Source organism: Hyaena hyaena, unplaced genomic scaffold (genome assembly GCF_003009895.1).
Source record: "Hyaena hyaena isolate Hyena2069 unplaced genomic scaffold, ASM300989v1 scaffold_889, whole genome shotgun sequence".
In the NCBI taxonomy this organism is placed as follows: Eukaryota; Metazoa; Chordata; class Mammalia; order Carnivora; family Hyaenidae; genus Hyaena; species Hyaena hyaena.
Window position 1 is genome coordinate 323,644 of NW_024081523.1, and position 18,931 is coordinate 342,574.

General features: G+C 46.3%; 1 protein-coding gene across 5 annotated transcripts in view; it reads left to right on the top strand.

Annotated features, from left to right (window-relative positions):
- The first annotated feature begins 13,449 nt into the window (after positions 1 to 13,449).
- LDLRAD4 (low density lipoprotein receptor class A domain containing 4) overlaps positions 13,450 to 18,931 on the top strand; it is a 437,927-nt gene continuing 432,445 nt past the window's right edge. For 2 of the 5 annotated variants that reach the window (XM_039220441.1, XM_039220439.1), the window contains exon 1: positions 14,057 to 14,122. The gene's annotated coding sequence lies outside the window, so the exon portion shown is untranslated. Of the gene's footprint in view, positions 13,469 to 14,056; positions 14,123 to 15,164; positions 15,188 to 18,931 lie in introns of those variants that run through there. The other 3 variants (XM_039220442.1, XM_039220446.1, XM_039220445.1) reach the window with 3 other exon arrangements.

Here is an 18,931-nt window from a genome sequence, read left to right on the forward strand (position 1 = left end):
TAATCACCAGACTCTGGCCATGTCCACCACTAGGTATAGGGACAAAGACAGGCAGGGCAAATAACTCTAAAAGAGGACTGGATTTGCAGCCTTGACTCTGACATGATGCTGTTCAGAGGAAGATGCTCTTGTTCCCAGCAGTGATCAAGAGTTAGAAACTTTGCTCATTATGAATGAGCAATATTAAACCATCTATAGAGTGGCTTCACTATAATTTCACTATAGTGGCTTCATTAATTTAAAGCAATTTTATTAGCTTCAACCATTTTTTTCATTTAATATCATCATGCTACACATGTAGGAGGACATGTGTCTCCACATATGATATTTTAATGTTAGAGAGGCGGGGACAGGTAGCCACTCTGGCAGCAGATTTCAAGATGCGGAAATGTGGCAGAAAGACATGGGTCTGGGATTCAGATGCCAGATATAGTGGTTGTATGATGTGTGCTCATCATTTCATATATGTGAGACCCAAGGTTTGCTTTTAAGGATGAAATAAACATGTAACTTCTTGGCATGGTGCCTGTGTGATCACATGTGCTCAATAAACAGTAATTGGCACAGAATTGTTTTAACATAATTGGCCTATTTCTTCATCTGGTACAACAAAGATTATCATCAGAATTTCCAGCATTTACTTGGATGTTCCGCTGATACTTTGATATACTATAAATAATACACTGTTGGCCATTGACACATCACCCACTCAGCCTACAGTCCACTGGGTCCTTGAGCATATATAGGACTAAGATGAGTTTTAAGGCTGGTTTGGAAAGGCAGCTGCTTACTCTGTATGATTACAGGGACATTAGGAGGTTTATCCAAGAACATTTCCAATCAGCTTACTGATGGCTGAAAGGTCATAATGAGGAATTAATTTATTTAACTTTGTTTCGTGTTAATTAATCTCCTTGGATTACACCTTACAGCCATCTAGCGTGAATGATGTTGTTAGTGCTTTTTCTAGAAAGGGCAGGGGTGGGGAAACGGGTGAGGGGGTGAGGCATGTGGGGAGGACGACACAAGGGACAGGACTGTGATGCTGGGGTGGCTGATGCAAACTTTGCCAACTATAAGAAATCTCCGAGAAATCCAAGAAATCCCTCGCTCACAGTCCCCCAAATTTAATCTGGACACGGCTAGCCACTATCTGCAGGCATATAATTTACTGAAAGTTTCAGTCTCAGAGCTAGCTAAGACCTTATTTATATGTTGTGGTGTTGTTTTCAGATTGAAGTTACCACTTACCACTGTCCCCATAGGTATGTAAATTGGCATGATCCTTCTGGAAAACGATTTGGTAAGATGCATCAAGAAGAACTTTGAAATACTCTTGGACACACTTATTCAACTTCTAAGAACCCCTTCTAAAGAAATAATCAGAAATTCTGAAAAAAGGTGTAAAACATATTCATATTGGTGTATATTATTTACAGACACACACCAAAAAAAGAAACACGATAGCCAACAATAGAGAAGTAGTTAGACAAATTATGGTACACCCATGAAATAGTAACCAGTATTGTAAAAAATGTCATAAAGAAGTCTTGATGAGTTGTGGAAATGTTTATACTATAATGTGAAGTGAAACAAAGCAGGTTACAAAGCAGCATGCAGTAGCATCCATGTTGAGGGGGCTGTTACTGCTCTGCACAGACGCTGGGCTTGGTGCTGATTCCATGCCTGGGGTGGGTGCAGGGAGTGGCCAAGATTTAAATATGGCTGACATGGCTGGAGTGAATATTTACTGGCTCTTTTTGAGAGAGAGACAGAGCACATGTTGAGTAGACAAGGGGCACAGAGAGAGGGAGAGAGAATCCTAAGCAGGCTCCAAGCTCAGCTCAGAGCCCAACTTGAGGCTCAACCTCAGGGACAGTGAGATCATGACCTGAGCCAAAATCAAGAGTTGGACACTTAACCTACTGAGCCATCCAGGCTATTTATTATTCTTGACTAAGCAGTGTTCCTTCTGCCTTCATTTGGTCTTAGAAACACTCTTTTCTCTATGGAGCCCATCACACAAGGGTGAATGCCAAACTTAGCCCTGACCAACTAGTGCACTCCATTTTCCTGTTTTGTTAATTGGATCTTGAGTGAACATGTGGTCACCTAGGCTAGAGTTCTCCCAGGACCTTGGGACAGATGTACTTTTTCACTGGGGCTGTGAAACTGCCGACAAGATGGTATGCTGCAGCAACTGGGAGCCACTGCTACCCTATGGGGAGGCCTCAACTGAGAATCAGCCCCAACTGAAGCATACAGAGGGAGTGTGGTATGGAGAGAGACAGACGGAACTGTGACATTTTCCTTGAAGACCTGGCTTCAGACCTGCCTAAAACTTCATCTAACACTTGAAATTCACAGCTAAAGTGAGTCCAAAATTCCATTTTCAGTGTAACTTTCCTTTTTTCAAACGTCTTATCATTTGCCATCAAAAGAACCCTGTCGAAAAAGAACTTTGAGGTTCTAGATGCTTAGTTGTAGGCTATTTGCAACTGGCCGCTAAGATGAATTCACAGATATCAGTTTGCACTAACCAAACTACCATGTCCAGGAAGGTGACCAACCTGACCTGATTGGTGAAAACCACACATGACCCTGGGCTGGATTTTGGGCACCAGACTGCAGGAGGATGCTTATCAGCTAGGAGTGCCTGGAGAAGAGTGGCCGGAGTGCTGAGGGAACTCAAGGCCACAGCACAAGAGAGATGATTGGAAGAACCACGGCTGTCTAGAGAAGGAAAGCATGGCAGGCAGGACAGAGAGATGTCCTCTGGCTCTGGCACAGGAGCCAGGGCAATAGGAAGAAGCCCGCTTGGATCCTGGTCTCAGCTCAATGCAAGACCCAGCTTTCCAAAACTCAGCATGGGTCACGGGGCTGCCCAAGAAAGTAGTGAGTTCGACAACACTTTGCAAACCACTTGGCTGCAATGTAGTTGAGAGATTTCTGAGACTGGTTTACCTTCAGGGCACTTCCCCAGCGATTTTAGCATTTTATAAAAATGTCAAGCTATTGGCTCCTTCTTTAATTGAGATTAGTTGGCAGCTAGCTGAGAACAAGTTGCCTGCTTAACATTTTTGGCCTAATCAAGGGTTGGCCTTGATTCTAAATGTTTTTTAATCACTCCTTTAGTGGCCAAATGAACTGAAGGGAGGGTCTTGCCCAAAACAGCTGAAACAGAATGAACTGAGTTTCTACCATTCCTCACAGTCCTTGCTCTCCCAAATCACACCTACCAGATTTGGCTTTCCAGTGTTCTTGGTGGGTGAGGCCATCCATGGCCGTGGTGGGGTGGGCCTGACCTGAGATTGCACCTGGAAAAGGCAGGATGAAGCTTGTGGGAGCTGGAGCAGCCTAAAACATTCAGGGTTTTTGTTTGTTTGTTTGTTTGTTGCTTTGTTTTGTTTTTTTGTTTTTTTTTAAATGTTTTATTTATTTCTAGGAGAGAAAGAGAGAGAGAAAGAGAGAGACAGCATGAGCAGGGGAGGGTCAGAGAGAGAGGGAGTGACAGACTCTGAAACAGGCTCCAGGCTCCGAGCTGGCAGTCAGCACAGAGCCCGACGCGGGGCTCGAACCCACGAACCACGAGATCATGACCTAAGCGAAAGTCGGACGCTTAACCGACTAAGCCACCCAGGTGCCCCTTGTTTTGTTTTTAAATAGGAGCCCTCTTTTTCCTGAACTGTCAAATACACCTGTGGAAAATTTGAGTACAGTGAGAATAGACTTTGATTCATAGCTGCAGTCCCAGTGTCTGGCTCAGGGCCTGGCACATAGTAGGACTTCAACCAATATTTGTTGAATGAAAGCATGAAAGGTCTTAAGGGACCTCTGAGATCATCTAGTCTGTGTCTCTCATTTTCTAAAGGAGGCATTGTAGCTTAGAGAGGTAAAGTAATGTGCTCACATCTGTACAGCTAGCCAATGGCAGAGCTGGGTTTCCTGATGATGTTTTCTCCTTTTTATAAGGGTCTTAAATGGAATTATGGGATTTTTATTTATTTTTCATATTTCTTAACATTTTTTAAATGTTTATTTAGTTATTTGGAGGGGGTGAGGGGCAGAGAGCAAGGGAGAGAGAATCTCAAGTAGGCTCTGCTGCACTGCCAGTGCAGAGCCCAAATTGGTGCTCGATCTCATGAGCCACAGGATTATGACCTGAGCCGAAATCAAGTCAGTCACTTAACCGACTGACCCACCTAGGTGCCCCCATTTTTGTTTTATTTAAGTAAGCTCTATGCCCGATGTAGGATTTGAAATGACAACCCTGAGATCAAGAGTCTAATGCTCTACCAACAGAACCAGCCAGGCGCCCCTGAAATAGTGAGATTTTATTTTATTTATATATTTATTATTTAAAAAAATTTTAATGCCTATTTATTTTTGAGAGAGCGAGAGACAGAGTGTGAGTGGGGGAGGGGCAGAGAGAGAGAGGGAGACACAGAATCCAAAGCAGGCTCCAGGCTCTGAGCTGGGGCTTGAACTCACAAACTGCAAGTTCATGATCTGAGCCAAAGTCGGACACTTAACTGACTGAGCTACCCACCTGCCCTGAAATGGTGAGATTTTAAAATATTGCTTTCTGCATCAGTCCTCAGCTTGTCTGTACATCTGAGTCTGGCTCTGTCCCTGAGCAGAAATGTCCTGGGGCTCTGGCAGTTAGCCAGAGCTGTTCCAGAAGCTGGTTTAGTGTCTGTAAGAGCTTGGTGTTTGATAGGCTATATACTCAGCTCCTTCAACCATCTTTCTTTTCCCTTTGAGAAATGCTTGTTAACAGGGGGCAGGACCAGGCGGGACAAAATACATTTCGTTGGACAGCATTTTAATATTTTAACTTACTGTATTAGTTTAAAGTTTCCAAGTACCAAATTACCACAAATTTAGTGACTTAAAACAATACCCACTGATAAGCTTGCTGGTCAGAATTCCAGGCATGGTGTAGCTGGTTTTCCACTCAGAGTCTCATCTGAGGCAATTAAGGTATTAGCTGGGTGGGGTCTTACCTGAGACTTGAGAAACTCTTCCAAGCTCACATGATTGAGGCAGAATTCCCTTCCTGTGGCTGTAGGACCCATGTTCTAGCTGGCTATCAGCAGGGGGTCCTCTCCACTTCCAGAGGTCTCCCATATCCCCTACCATGTGGCCCTCTCCATCTTCAAAGGTGACACTGGAGATGCTCCCTCACTTGGAATAGCTTGCAATGCTTTTTTTTTTTTTTATGTTTATTTTGAGATCGAGCGAGTGAGAGTGAGAGTGAGTGCACACACACAGGAATGGAGGAGAAGCAGAGGGAACTGCCAGTGCAGAGCCTGTTGTGGGGTTCCATCCCACGAACGCTGAGATCATGACCCGAGCCCAGGTCAAGAGTTGGCTGCTTAACCACCTGAGCCACCCAGGCGAGCCATGGAATGCCTCTCAATGCTTTGAATCTCTGCCTTCCTTTTCTGCCTCCAGCAAGAGGAAGCTGCTTTTCAAGGGTTCATGTGATTGGTTTTGGGTACCCCTGGACAACCTTCCCTATCTGAAAGTATAAAGTAACTCAATACCAAAGACACCATGTCATCCTATTCACAGGTTCCACCTAGGCACAGAGGGGCATTGTGTATGTGTGGCGGGGAGGGTTGTTCTGGCACCGCTGCATATTTAACAAACATGTTACCATATTCTTCTTTCCCTTCTCCTCCATTCAAGCAGGTAACTTGCCTTGTACTTCGATGGATTAGCAAGACACATGGTAGGTTGAAAACTCAGGAAGGCTGAGTTTTTCTGGCTTCTGATTTTCAAAATGCCTAGAGAGGTAAAAAGAAGAAGACAAAGCACTTCTAGGATAGAATCAAAGAGCTTCTAGAAGCAAATGGAATCGTAGGCAGGAGGAAGAGAGACATCTGTGTCCAAGGGACAGGAGTGGTAAGCTGCTGCATCTCAGATGGCCATGCAAATGGCAACAATAGATGGCACAGAAGAAACATTTGTGGCCTCCCAGTCCCACCATTCCCAAATACCCAAGTGCGCTGCCAAAATTCGGAGAGAGGGCAGCCCCAAGGGCTGAGGTTAAGTTTCTCACCAGCTGTGCAGAATGGAATCTTAGGGTCAGAAATTATACTGAGTCATAGAAAATAAAATTATATTATTGCACATCTGGATTAGTCCACATTTGTGGACTGGGATTCATACTTCCTACACAAGAAAAAAGATGGGATGGCACTTAAGGAAAAATGTGCTAAAGAGAGTATACAGATGTGTAGATTCAGAACGTGTGTATGTATGTGTGTTATGGATACGGATGCAATAATAGCAACATTAATATACACATACACATATATCAGAATGTGAACCTACATATATCTTAGCTGTGTTGACATATATCCACATATATATTTTTTATGTAGCACTTTATATTTTATACTTTTAATATTTCATGAAATCATTGCTATGTAACAGACAGCCAATTTATGATTTGAACTGAAATTAAACAGAATGCCTAGTTCTTGAGCCTGATGGGTTGAAGTGGACAGAGCAGAGAACCCCCTGAGGATGGGGTCCATAATCCAGACCTCAAGTCCTGTGATATGTTCCCGGCTCTCCAAGTAGAACAGGTTAAAAGAACATCATAGAAGCTTCCATGGGGCATTGCCTTATTGATGGAAATATGCTATCAGGTACAGGCTCTTGTCTTCATGCCCATGTTACATGTTAACATGTCTTATGGGTGGATGGGCCTCAGGTTTTCCTCAGCACCAGCTAGACATTCAGTCAGGAGAAGTGAGTCCAGACCTTCTGTATGGCAGGGGGAAGGTCTGTGAGGTGTTTGTGGGGATAGTAGAGTGGACATAGGTCCTCTCTGATGCTCCCCCTGTCTGAGAGAGGTGGTCTTGCTACTGAGTGACCCACCTGACAAAAGGCCTCTTATATCCACTAAATCCCCCTTTTCAAAACTTTCCATTTCAGTGCATAGCACATATATCAAACACACTGATTTAAACTGCACAGTTAATGAATTTTTATACATGCATACACCCCTGCAACCATACCCAGATCAAAATATAGAACACTTTCTACTCCCCACCCTCCAGAAGGTTCTATTTTGGCTATTCCCGCTTAATACCACCCAGAGGGAACCACTATCCTAACTTCTATCACTGTCATTTAGCTTCTGCTGTTTGAGAGCTTTACATAAACCAAACCACACATTAGTATTCTTTTGTACTTACCTTCTGCCACTCAGATAAATTTCTGTGGCATTCATCTATGTTGTGTGCCAGCAGTTTTCCGTTTTTGAAACTGCTGTGGGCTCTCCCATTCTATGAGTGTACCACAATTCATTTATTCTTTATGCACTGACGGACATTTGGATTGTTTCCAGTTCTTTCTTTTTAATATTAATGAATAAACTGGTATGAACATTCTTGTACTTACCTTTTGGTGGACATCAGCACACATTTTTGCTGTGCTCTCTGGGGAGTGGAATTGTGGCATATGCAAGCGAGATCTAGTTGTGTCCGTCCTTGTGAACATTTAAAAATGTCAATCTTTTTAATTTTCGCCATTCCAGTGGGTGTTCTATTTCATTATGGTTTTACTTACCATTTCCCTAATGAGTTGAGTTACAGGTTTAGTGGTTATTTAGTATCTTCTTTGATAAAATATCTTCTCAAGTGTTTTGCCTATTTTCAGGGGGAACATCTTTCCTTAAAGAAAGCTAGATAGAGGAGGTTACGTTCTCTGCAAACAACCAAATACGAGCTAAGATAGGGATACACACGGGTGTCTGATTCTTAGTCAGGGTTAGGTCATAAAACTCTTTGTAAGTGACACAGAATCAGGATTTATTATAGGCAATCATGAGAAGCCCATGGAAGGCCACTGAATCTGGGTCAGGCAATTCTGGCAGGTGGGCAGGAAAGCCGACCATGAAGCGGAGGAGAGGAAGAATAGACTAGCACACACAGAGACAACCTCGAGCCCATGAAGACAAACAAATCATGTCTGTCTTTTGTCCCTTCAACTTCAACGACACAGGCAACCTGTAGAAGAGGCTACCAAAGGACCGCACACACTGCCACCTGACACAGGACAAGGGTAAGGGGACAACAAGAGAGAGCAGGTCAGGGACATGTATGGGCTTCACAGTGCTTTACACCTCATGCTACCCTGCAGGGGTACCAGCCACTGCTTCCCTTCGTCTGACAGCACCCCTAATCTGTATTTTTAAAAAAGATTAAAGAAGACAATCTGGGTGGTACAAAAAACTTGAACATTTCATGAAATGGACAGTTTCCTTTTGAAGAACTGCAAAATGGGGCAAAGGCAAGAAGCTTTTAGAGGATTAAGTATAAAAAAAAGGAAGAGACAATACTTCTTTGAAGTATTGGGAAATACTTGATGGGCTTGTTTGGGATGAGAAGGCTCAGTGTTGGCTTGGCATCTGGGGACTGGCTGATTGGGTATACTGCATTTCGGATAAAGTGCTGCGTTTACAGGGACACAAAAGTTCTTTAAGTTTCCCATTTGCTGATGCGGCACCCATGGCAAGAGTGGCTCCCTATTGGGCCTAGAAATTTATTGCAACACCTAGAACCCCATAGGAGGGGAATTCTGGAAAGCATGGTTCCAGCATGGCTAAATTGTCAAGGTACAAAGTCACCAGATCGTCTGTCTTTGCTGGCAATAAAAATGACTAAAGGAAGCTAATATTTATGGAGTACATTTTTGGGCCAGATACTGTGCTAAGCGTTGAACTCCACAATGAAGACCCTAGTAGAGAGCTGCCTGGACCATGTGTCAGGAAAGCAACGGAATAGGGTGGGGCCACAGTGGCCACTTTACACCCAGCTTTTGATCATACATCACATCCAGAAGGCCCTTAAGATGCTCTGCCCTGGTGTGGGTTACTTGAGGCCACCTGGGCACCAAAAGAGGCAGAAGCTGTGAACTGCTGTCACCTTTACATATTAAGGAGATTTTACTATACTTTGATTGTTGTAAGTGGTTTGAAAATACACATGTCATTGCCCAGGAATTGTTCCATCATTTTAAAAAAGCTTTTATTTTATTTTTTAAGTAATCTCTACACCCAATGTTGGGCTTGAATTTAACAACCCCAAGATCAAGAGTCACATACTCCACTGACTGAGCCAACCGGATGTTCTGTTTTCCCATCATTTTTGCTAACTGATGTATAAATATCATATACAGATGTGTCTGGATGGAGCATCTGTGAAGTAATCATTTACTTTTTTTTTTCCTTGTTGTATTTTTCATTTTCCTCTACCTAGTCCCCCTCTCTTCAAGGAGAAAGGGCAGATACTGCTTTTGTTTTTCCCAGGAAGAATATTGCAGCTAGGCTGAAAGCAGAAGTTGTCTGCAAAACATTTTCCTTTCTGTCTTTTGTGAAGGGGAGCAGAATATACAACCCCAAAATATGCCGCTTTGGCAGAAGAATTATTTTAGGCTGATTATTTTTTTAGGGCAACAGACGAGAGAAGTTCTGAAAACCAGGCAGAAGTACCCTTTCGTAAGAGATATTTACATGTATAAGGGAAATCTCTATTTGTAAGGGTGTCTCCTCTCCGTACTAGGAAGAGCTGACTCTAAATCTCCAGAAACCGTTCTCAATGGAGATGCAAGGACTTAAGTAAACATAACAACATAACAACCCTACCCTCGTTTACTGTGCTTTTTCCAGGTCTCATCCCATAACTCCCCCTACCAACATCTTTTGTCTTTAGCCGGAGATGTCATTTAAGGTCAGGGTTTGGGCTACGTCAGAGAGTTACTCAGTTTTCCTGGGTCTCGCCCATGTACGGATCGGGGCGGGGGGCAGGGTGTGGAGTTGGTATGTTACTAAATTTTTGTTTTTTTTCTCCGGTTAATCGGTCTTTTTATTACAGAAGTGTCTTAGCCAAGAACCTTGAAGGATTGAGGGAAAATTATTTTTTCTCCTCCATAAAACCTCCACCCATAGATGAGTAAAATTTGTGGGTCCTGGAGCAGGGGGGACAGCAAGATCCCAAAGAGAGTGATATGCATGTGGATAGGGACGTGAACCTCACAACAGACCCCGTGAGGTAGGATTTATTATCTCTGGTTTACAGACTGAACTCTGAGACATTTTGACGGTGCAGAGTAGTAACATGATGAAACGTACCTATGCCATCATTGAGGAATATGGGACTGATCCTCGTCTCCTGGAGCTGAGCTCATCCGTGGGTTCTGGGCCTAAGTATTTAGCCAGACTGGGACTCTCACTTCCCTAGAAGAACCTGCAATGCAAGCTTCTCTTTCTCACTTCCTCCTCTCCATTTCTTATTTAAATTAAAAAGTACAAAGAGTAGGAAGGATCATTTTGGATCCTGTAAGCTTCATCTAAATGTTATGCATGAGATCCAAATAACAAAATTATATTCTCCAATTCATATATATTTTGTGGTCAGTCGGGGCCCTCAGAATCTTTTTTTTCAACATCTGCTCATTGTGGTATCTAAATATGGTGTCTCTCCCGATCTGATGGGGCCCAGACTGGGTGGAAAGAATTCACCTGAGGCAAAACAAAGCAGATAGAAATTTATTGAATACACTGCAAGGGAAGGAGTGTTGGGGAGCTAGACTGTACAGGAGAGGCTGTCTGCAAGGAGGCAGTGGATGGGGGTTGTTTTTAAAGGGAGAAGATGAGGAGGTATGGTGATATATGGAATTTTTCCTTTTTTGGTAACTGTGCCTGGTTGTAAGCAGCCCATTGGTTAGTTAGGGTTTATGGATATTTTGCGGTGGGTCCCTGATGGACCTGTCTGCATGCATCCAGGTGTGGTAGTTGTGGGCCCTTTCTACATTCCATGGCTCTTTGCCTAAAAGCAGCCTCTACACTCATGTTTGCCCTTTCTATTTTTATTTCCTTAGATAATTGACTTTCTATGGAATAAATATTGTTGGTATATAATAGACACCAGGTAAACTGTAATGGATTAATACTGAGAAAGAATTTTTCTCACATCCCATTACTTGAAACCAATTTTAGTTGATTTCTGCCCAATTTAGTGATATTTTACCTCAATATTATTTACTTGTTTATCCCAATACTAGGGTCTATTCATTCCCCAAATAGCTCTTGCATCCTTAGTGAGGGTCAGGCATAGTTCTGTGTGTTGGGAATACACAAAATCCACTATTTTGAGCAAAACAAAGTCCTGGTCCCCTGTGCTTCAGTCTGGGTCCTCGGAGGGAATGTGATGGATTATTAATGGGGAGGGTAAAGCTGACATATGATTGTGTTGAATTTTACAGAGAGCAAACATACATCTAAATGCCTCTGACTCTCTCATTGCCATAATGTGTGTGTGTGTGTGTGTGTGTGTGTGTGTGTGTGTGTGTAGGGGTATGAGAAGGAACAGCTGAGATGGAAAACAAATACAGGGAGGACCAAGTGGAAAATGCAGGGATAGCCGCCTGTCATGGCTATTTTCTAGAAATAGAAATAGAAGTAGAGATCTGCAGATTCTAGTTATAAAGAAGACAAGAAAAGGCAATGCAAGAGAAATTGATTCATCATAAATGATAAAAATTGAGGTTAAGATTTTAAAACTCAGTTCTTCAATTTAAAAAGTTTAAATTGTACACAAGGAAGTCATGCACAAGTGAAATAGAAGAACAAATTGCTCGTGGTCTTAGAAAAAACCATTTTCTTCTTCATTGTCCCTGGGAAGTTTCTCGTTTAATAAAAAGTTATTTATTTTTCTTACTACCCCACGAGGGCAAGAACACAGTTTCTCCAACACCACAGCATCTGAGCTGCTATGAACGTGGTATGCATTCGTACATATGAAATATAAACTAGTAAGTATATGCTTGCCAGATTCAGATAACCTGTATTAAACACTTAGTTCACTGCTCATGTAATAAAAGTTTACCCCAGCAGCCAGATTTAAAGTTGTCCTTGTAGTCTAAATGCTCCTCTGTTAGCCTGGGACCTGGGCATTCTCTACAGGGGCCAGCACAGTTCCTGGCCTACAACAGATACTAGCAGTCCCTTGTTGCTGGGCTGAGCTTAACTGAACTGGATGTCAAAGCTACTGTAGGTAGGTGGCAGTATGGTTCAACTCCCAATTTTATACGTAACCAACCAGTTAGGAATCTTAAACCCATCTCTTTGTGGTCCAGGGACAATTTACCAAAATCTTTTATAGCCTCAACTTTCTTGTCTGTAAAGTGGGAATGTATTGGCTCTCCCAGTTACTGTATTAAATAAGACAATCTACTTAATGTGGGGCCTGGAACAATTAATGGTACCTGCTATATTACATATGAGAAATGACCAAATTCTACATAGCAATTACCATGATAAGTTGAGGAGAACAGAGAGTTTTTAAAATATATATGTATATTTTAAAATATATTTTTAATTTTTTAATGTTTTATTTATTTATGAGAGACAGAGAGAGACAGTGAGAGCAGGGGAGGGTCAGAGAGAGAGGGAGACACAGAATCCGAAGGCAGGCTCCAGGCTCTGAGCTAGCTGTCAACACAGAGCCCTATTCGGGGCTCGAACCCAGTAACCGTGAGATCATGACCTGAGCTGAAGCCGAACGCTCAACCGATTGAGCCACCCAGGAACCCGAGAGTTCTTTAAAGAAAGCTGAATTAATACAGCGCTTCACTAAAATATTACTGACAAATTATTCACAGTTTTCAAAATATTCTCTTCTCTGACATTATAAGAAACTGAAAATTAATTTAATTAGATCCTGCTTGAAACCCCAGGTTAGTATATTTTGGTATGTCTGCAGGGGTTTAATTTGGGCAGAGGGGAATTATCTAATTTTGGCGACTCTAATAAAATTGGGTTAAAATGCCATATGCTAAGGCAGTACCCGAATTGCTTGGCTGTCAATTCTGTTGCTTCGGAAGGACAAAATGCATTTTGTCTCCACTCGGGCAGAGTTCAAGTCCTGAACGGCCTTCAGAGGAGGACAGCTGTAGGTCCTTCAAAGAGAAAGGGTAGTAGCAGGAAGAATCCAGATGACCTTCCATTTTGGAGCCACTGCCCTTTATAAAGGACGGAGAATCCTTAAGGGGATGACTACGTGGGGTCAGGAGGAGCCCGGGCCGGGCTGGCTCAGCTAGGCTCCATCGATTCCACTACGTGTCCTGCAGCCCTACTGTGTGTCTTGGGACTGGTATCCAAAGCCCGCTGCCCATTGGGCCCTGGTAGCCCGCGAGGAAACTGGCGCACGGATCAAGTCGGCCTGCTCTCCCCAGACCGTCCTTAGCCCGCCCCGGCGAGCCGGCTCCTCCTGGCGCGCCAGCCAGCCTTCTCTCGGCACTTGGAGTTCCCCGTCCGGCCGGCGGTGGGCGCGCGCCCCACGAGGCCCGAGCCCGCTGCCGTGTGTTCTGCCCGCCCGCCCGGCTGAGCCTTGGGGTCCCGCGGCCTCGGCGCCCACACGCCCCCACTCCTTGCACGCAGCCTGCAGAGGTTGGTGCGGCCCGTGAGCTCGCGGTCGAGGCCGGCCCACCGGCCGCCGGCACCGCGGCCCCCGCCACCCCCGCGGCCTGGCCGCCCGCCGGGTCCCCGCCGCGGAGGGGGATGGGGAGGGAGGAGAGACTGGAGGAGTTGGAGACAGACACAGCCTCGGCGAGCACAGTTACGGCTGGAGACAGACGGCGGCGGGAGGCGGAACACTTCCCCCCCTCGGGCGACGGGAGGCGGGACACCTCCCTCGGCGGCCGCAGCAAGGTCTCCCCTCCTTCCCCCCTCCCGGAGGCTGCGGGCCAGGCCCGGCGGGACAGGCGGGCGAGTGCGGCTGGCTCTGCCTGCCCCGCGCGCCGCCGCGGCCGGCCGGGGATCCCCTGCGAGTCGGGGAGGAGCCGCCGCCGCCGCCGCCAGACAGGCTGCGAGTCCCTGGGAAAGTGAAAGGGGGGCGGGGAGCGCGGGGGAGGCCCGGGGGTAAGGTCCCCGGCTCTTAAAGAGACCCGGCGCACCGCGCCGCGCTCCCCGCCGGCCGGCTGCGCGCCCCCTGCCGCGGCGGCCCCGCATCCCGCGCCCCTCCCCCGCGGCCGGCAGGGCCGGTGGCCGGGCGAGCCGCACTGCAGGCGGTCCCCCGCCTCCGCTCCGGAGGGGCGGCCGCAGGTGAGTGCAGACCCGAGGTGGCTGCTGTGGTCTCGGCGTCTGGCCCAAGTTCAGCGCTGCGCGGGGGCGGGGTGGTGGTGGTGGTGTTGGTTGGGGAGGGCAGGGGGCGGAGGACGCGGGGACAGGACGCTCAGGGAACGGGACGTCCGCAAGCCTGCGCCGTCGGCGGGGGCCGGAGGCAGCTGCCCGGCCCCGCGGGTTCTCCCCGCCCGGGCGAGTCCCCCCCGGAGACGAGTGCGCGAGGTCTGAGGCAGTGTAGCGGGTGGGCACGGCGGCGTCCCGGCGGGCTCGCCCGGGCCGGGTGTAGGGAGGGCAGCCCCGCACTCCCGATCCGAGGCCCGGCCGCCTCTGCTTGTGTGCTCTGCTGGAGGGACGTTGCCGACCTAAATCTCAGTGCCCGGCGCGGGGTGTCCTGCGGTTGCAGGATTTAATTCTGCACCCCGGGGAGGCCGGGGTAAGCGCCGAGGTAACTGCCCAAACTAGGGTCTCGGTTCCCTTGGGCCTGTCAGCTACCCACTGCAGGCGGCGGGTACTGGAGGTCAGCGGGAAGCGGGAAGATTGTGCAGGACCTTCCTGGGGAGTTTGCGGGAAGAAGAAGGGGCGGGCGCGGGCCTTACCCTGAACCCTGCATCCCGCTGCCGGACACCCAGCAGCCCGCGGCTCGGCGCGCCAGCACCCCGCATCTCGCGCCCCGCGCCCCTCGGGCCCGCCTCACCCGGCGTCTGCCCGGGTCCTCCCGCGCGCGTTGACGTCGGTCGCGGGGCCGCCCGGAGCTCCCGGCATTGGCTGGGAAGTCGATTGTCTGGGGCGGCTGCTATTACACTTAGGCTGGGTCTCCGAGCCCCGGAGGAAGCAGGCGTGTGTTGAATTTCTCTTTGACCCTCACGGTGGAATAAACAGGAAGCGACGAGCACCCAGCCCCGGCTCGGCACTTGCCTTTGTTGTGGGGTCCGCTTTGCTCAGTCGCGAGGAGGCTTCCCCGCGACCCCTGCCGGGTGCGCCGCCCAGGGTGGCGTTGGGGGCGCGCCCCGTAAGTACGCGGCTGGAAGACTGGGCTCTGTTCAGGTTAATTCAGTGTGGTGGCGGAGAGGGCATTTGCTTGTTTCAAAACTTTTTTTTTTTTTTTAACTGGAGAAGAAGAGGCTTCCCTTTGAGGCAGAGATTTTCGGAAGGACAACTTGGACGCGTGGTGGGTGGGTGGCACCTGGAGAAGGCGCGCCAGTTAGTGCCCTGGTTCTGGGTTTAGCTGGCGGGGCATCATGCCGTCCTCAGAACGGCGAGAAACTCTTTAAAGCAAGCCGGGCTTCCCTGCTCCTAGCCGGGCATAGGAATGATTGCTGAGTGGCACTGGCCACATAAGCTAGCTTAATTTTTGTTTTCCCCAAAGAGTCTTTTAATTAGCTAGAATTGGATAATTTTGATTTGCCTTTCTCTTTCCCTGTGTCCCAACTATTCCCTTGCCTTTCTCGCTTTGCAATTACTTTGGCAACTTATCCCCAGACCCCACTTATGGTTCAGTGCTGCTTTCTAAATGTTAATTAAAATTGCGGTAAGTATTCATTGATGACCTACTATGTGCTAGGCATTGTGGGCTGTGAGGGGAGATGAGCTGTTACAGAATGTTGACACCAAGAGCTACTATTAGTAAGTTTCTTGCAGTAGACATGGGTAGAGATGGTGAGGAGCCTTGGTCCTTAAAAATATATGGGTCCTGTGGCTGGTGTGGAAGTCGGTGCCTTCCCTCAGGGCTAGAACTAGGAAACTTCCCTTTAAAATGGCCCTTTCCACTTGTTTGGTTAGCCAAGAAAGCTATTCTTACATTTGTATCTCTCCTGGAGCTTCTGGATTGAGCTTGGAATTAACAGGGAATGCTCTGTAGTGTCTGCTCTGAGAAACTGCCCTTGCATCAAGCTATTTTCTGCATTTTGTATAGGACTCTTTAGTCCTTTCTAATATTTATATTGAGTGTATGGTCATCTGTACACCTGCCTTTGTACTCTGCGGTTTTCTTTGCAACATATTCTTCATGTTCAGTAAAGGATCATGTCAAATTTGAGTCATGACATAGATAAATGAGTAGATCTGAATATTACCCATGCACATATATTGAATTATAATATTTGGTTTCCTATCGACCTTTGAATGCCATTTGATGGCCCTTGCAAAGCAGTGCTTTTTAAAACATAGGGGTAAATTCCTTATGATCTTTGGAAGCTTAATTCTTTTAAGAGCTTCACTTTGCTATTGACATTGAACACACTGTTAGGAATTAGGGCCAAGCCTGTAAACGCCAGTAAGGATTTGCTGTAATGGAGTTGTAGCTACCTTCCTCCCTTGTTTTAAAAGACCCTTCTAATTTCTTAACGTTCTTCTGTTGCCCTGGGAAGAGTTTGTTGTCACTGGTCATGGTTCTAGTTCATGTAGCTTTGTATTTACTATGGAGAAGACTTTTCCCAGCAGGGTTTTAGGGCTGTCTCTTGGATCCTACTGGGGGCTTGGTTTGCACGACCACAGTCCTGCAGAGGAACCCAGCCAGTACCACCTGCTTATTAAGGGATTTTGTGCCAATTTGTTGGCGCATAACTTGAGAATCAAAGTCCCCCCCGCCTTGTCCCCCGCCAGAGTATATACATACATAGACAAATATTTCCCCCTAACTGCTGACGGTGTTCTAAGAATAGTTTTCTTGCCTGGCACGCTGAGAGCAAGGACCCGTCTGCAGAAGTGTTTACAATTTGGGACTGTGCTGTAGACTTGGTTGACTTAGCAGCCTGGCAGAACAGCCTTGCAGCTCATGGGACACTGTTTTTCATCTGGGCTGCTGGAGGGGCAATTCCCAGCTGGACAAGGGAACATAGAGAGGTGAGAATGACTTTTGCTCTATGAGGGTAGTTTCTGTCCTGATGTCAAATAGCGACCCGTTGGGCTCTGCCTAGATCCCTTCACTCTAGCCTAGCTAGCAGACACCTTGTGGCCTAGGCTTGAGATGACTGCTCTATGTCTTCATGTTAACCCAAGCACTCTCAGAGCTGGGGCAGGGAGACTTGCTGTTGTGACCGGTCAGACCTTTCTGGTAGTCTTTGGCATATTTCTTTTCACCTTTCATCATCTAGGCTTGTGGAGTTTCTATGATGTGTCTGTCCTTTTGGGTAAGAGTTAGTAGAGAGGAAAAAAAAAAAAAAACCTCAAGGAGCAATAGCTATAAAAAGGATCATTCCATATTAACCTGGAAAGATTTTAGGAATGTTAAAAATACTTGATGTCGTCACATGGCTATTAAATGTAAACAGTAGCAAAATCTCTATGTAGTCCCATCTTGCCCTTTTCTCCCTTCTTCCTCCTCCCTCCCTTCTTCCCTTCCTCCCCCCTCCCTCCCTCCCTGCCTCCTTCCCCCTTCCTCCCTCCTTCCCTTCCTTCCATCTTCCCTCCCTTCCTTCTTTCCTTCTTTCCTTCCTTCCTTCTTTCCTTCCTTCCTTCCTTCCTTCCTTCCTTCCTTCCTTCCTTCCTTCCTTCCTGTCTCAGAAAACTCTTCTGGAAGCCATCATTTTTTGGTGTCAAAGTGACTTTCTGCCTACATGGGATTTGTTAGTCTAGAATTACACTTTGACCTATATTATGGGTGTGCATGGAACATGAATCTTGAGTTTTAAAATAGGAATATAAAGCTTCTTCCCACTATTTGGAAATTTAGGCCACAAGACCTGCCTAAATTTTAGGGAAATTTTTTTGGTGTGTGGCGTTACTCACTTTACTATTAGGCAACTAAAGCAAACAGCCCCAAGCACCTGTACTATTAATTGCTACAGAAATATTGAATTCCCAATAACTATTGTTTTTTCCCACTATCATAGGAGAAATTGAAAATAGTGTTTGTGTTGTCTCATATCCATGTGATTTAAGTATGGATTGTTTTTCTTTGAATTTCCACTAAAAATGGCACTTTGGCCTTTTAAGCTGTTTTTGTGAGGACTTTTCTTTCCACCAGGCTTGTTTTCCAGATAGGTCTTGGAAATTACGAAGAACATAGCTATAATTTCTCTCTTGATTGGCAGCTGAGAGCTTTCCCGGACAAAAATAAGGCTACACTGTGCCAAATGGTTGACTTTTCTAGAATAAAAACTCTAAAGGGTATGCAAAAAGTCCTCTGGTTAATATATTGGCATTCCCAGAACCCACTAAAACTCCGGCAGCCTGCCAGACACCACTTAATGAGGATGCAGAATGTCTGGCTCAAATCCCCATGAGCAGAAGGGGGTGGGGAGCTGATGTCCACACCCTTTATTAATTTTTAATGACTGTACTTTTGTTTTGCAGATTTTGCTCTGTACCCCCCTCATGACTGACCCCCACCATGCCACCCCTCCCCCATCCATTTATTTACTCATTTACTTGGCATCGGAAAAATGTTGAGACTTTCAAGGTTAAGAATCCTGCTGAGGGATCATTTCTGTTTGCATAGGTTCTTTTGTTGATGCTTTTCTTTTTCTCCCCTCCTCCCTCTTTTTTAGAAGAGGAAGAGAGAAAAGGAACAGAAAAAGAGATGACAACTTTTTTTTTTTTTTATGATGCTTTATTGTCTGCTGGAAGAGAACCATTTACGAAACTTTAAGTTTGTCAGACAGTTTATATGACAGTGCAAGTTGGTGCTTGCCAAGCTCCAGACAGATTGCTAATGTTACATGACAGGGATAAATAAATTACCGCTGTCTGCAACACGCTTGCACTGCAAACGCACTCTGCAGCCGGCGGCCGGGCGCTGCGCACCCAGGGAGCCTGTTGGATGTGCAGCTGGGAGGAAGGCCTCTGCCT